The sequence below is a fragment of the Helicoverpa armigera genome, chromosome 31 (assembly GCF_030705265.1).
Source record: "Helicoverpa armigera isolate CAAS_96S chromosome 31, ASM3070526v1, whole genome shotgun sequence".
NCBI lineage: Eukaryota > Metazoa > Arthropoda > Insecta > Lepidoptera > Noctuidae > Helicoverpa > Helicoverpa armigera.
Genome location: NC_087150.1, coordinates 62,501 through 65,000, shown reverse-complemented (window position 1 = coordinate 65,000; position 2,500 = coordinate 62,501). Strand labels below are relative to the sequence as shown.

General features: G+C 49.9%; 1 non-coding gene across 1 annotated transcript in view; it reads right to left on the bottom strand.

The window, feature by feature from the left end:
• The window catches only part of LOC135119260 (small subunit ribosomal RNA), a 1,901-nt gene extending 235 nt beyond the window's left edge, over nt 1–1,666 (bottom strand). The window contains exon 1 of the ribosomal RNA XR_010278088.1: nt 1–1,666. This exon is cut by the window's left edge and continues 235 nt beyond it. This is a non-coding gene — a ribosomal RNA (small subunit ribosomal RNA).
• Between the last annotated feature and the right edge of the window lie 834 nt (nt 1,667–2,500).

The following is a 2,500-nucleotide window of genomic DNA, read 5'->3' as shown; positions in this document are numbered from 1 at the left end:
GGGGGATAATTGCAAACCCCAATCCCCAGCACGAAGGAGTTTCAGCGGGTTGCCCGGGCCTCTAGGCCAGGGAGAACATGCTGATTCCTTCAGTGTAGCGCGCGTGCGGCCCAGGACATCTAAGGGCATCACAGACCTGTTATTGCTCAATCTCGTGCGGCTCGAAGCCGCCGGTCCCTCTAAGAAGAATTTTAATACGTCGCCAGTGAGTTGCGTGACACGTGGCCACGCACACCTAAATGACGACGCCTATTTAGCAGGCTAGAGTCTCGTTCGTTACCGGAATTAACCAGACAAATCGCTCCACCAACTAAGAACGGCCATGCACCACCACCCACCGAATCAAGAAAGAGCTGTTAATCTGTCAATCCTTCCGGTGTCCGGGCCTGGTGAGATTTCCCGTGTTGAGTCAAATTAAGCCGCAGGCTCCACTCCTGGTGGTGCCCTTCCGTCAATTCCTTTAAGTTTCAGCTTTGCAACCATACTCCCCCCGGAGTCCAAAATCTTTGGTTTCCCGGAAGCTGCCCGCCGAGCCATTGTAGTAACGTCGGCGGATCGCTAGATGACATATTTACGGTTAGAACTAGGGCGGTATCTAATCGCCTTCGAACCTCTAACTTTCGTTCTTGATTGATGAAAACACCTTTGGCAAATGCTTGCTGATGTTCGTCTTGCGACGATCCAAGAATTTCACCTCTAACGTCGCAATACGAATGCCCCAGTTATCCCTATTAATCATTACCTCGGAGTTCTGAAAACCAACAAAATAGAACCGAGATCATATTCTATTATTCCATGCACGAAATATTCAAGCAGCATTTTGAGCCCGCTTTGAGCACTCTAATTTGTTCAAAGTAAAATTGTCGGCCCACCTCGACACTCACCGAAGAGCACCGCGATAGGATTTTGATATTGAACCGGCGTATTACCGCCGGCTCACCGACGATATGCTCCGCAGACGTGTCAGTATCACCGCGGATGCGGTGCACCGACAGCGCGGCGCACAAATGCAACTACGAGCTTTTTAACCGCAACAATTTTAGTATACGCTATTGGAGCTGGAATTACCGCGGCTGCTGGCACCAGACTTGCCCTCCAATTGTTCCTCGTTAAAATATTTAAAGTGTACTCATTCCGATTACGAGGCCTCGTAAGAGTCCCGTATCGTTATTTTTCGTCACTACCTCCCCGTGCCGGGAGTGGGTAATTTGCGCGCCTGCTGCCTTCCTTGGATGTGGTAGCCGTTTCTCAGGCTCCCTCTCCGGAATCGAACCCTGATTCCCCGTTACCCGTGACAACCATGGTAGTCGCAGAAACTACCATCGAAAGTTGATAAGGCAGACATTTGAAAGATGCGTCGCCGGTACTGGACCATGCGATCGGCAAAAGTTATCCAGATTCATCAAAATTAACGACTTCGGACGCGAGGCCCTCCGTCGATTGGTTTTGATCTAATAAAAGCACTCATCCCATCACTGGTCAGAGTTCTGATTGCATGTATTAGCTCTAGAATTACCACAGTTATCCAAGTAACTGAGTAAGATCTAAGGAACCAAAACTGATATATTGAGCCATTCGCGGTATCGCCTTAATACGGCTTGCACTGAGACATGCATGGCTTAATCTTTGAGACAAGCATATAACTACTGGCAGGATCAACCAGGGAGCTTCTTTTGTTTATAAGGAAAAACCTCTACCGCGCGCGCGCTCACCGACGGTGTCCGCCGGCTGCGCGCGCGCACGATCTAGGTCCTCCCTCGTCCCGGGCGTTCGCGATCGTTACAATACGCGAACGGCACCGGGCGAGCTCTGAAATGTTTTTTAAGGTGTGTAACCGATGGTGCACAACACGACAACAATGTTGAGTGCTGCGCGCCACCTGGTTCACAAGCGCGCTCGCACGTCTGAACGGGTAATGTCTCAACTCGTCACAGACGCGACTCGCACGACGAGGGCGTTGACGCCCCGATGATGAACGTTCGTAACGAGACTGAATGTTCACGTGTGTAAAATCTGTTGACACGATCGCGAGACATCCATGCACGATTACGCCCGGATTCTATAGAGCGCCTCACATATAACTTTTGTATTGTTCGAATCGACGCGAAGCACACTGTTGACACGCGTCCGAGCGTCTGGTACAGTGTACTGTCGCGTCTCATCATGCAAAATAATTAATACGACCGTTCTCGTCCGGACACGCATAAGACACGATCCGTCGGTCGACACAGTTCATTCAACAACTACATATTCACTACAAAAACGACGAAGTCTTTGGCGTCGAACATAGCCCCAACTACATTATTGTATTATAAAAATAACACTGGAAAAGTGTACATCAACCACCAGATGAGCACACACAACTTGTGTATTTCATAAAATACAACATGTAGACGAGCGCTGCCCGTCGTCGCACAACACCGTCGTCGTCGTAGCAAGTAGCGCGTTTTGCACGTCGAAGCGAATGCGCCTGCGCGGATCGTCTGTTACAACGACCGAA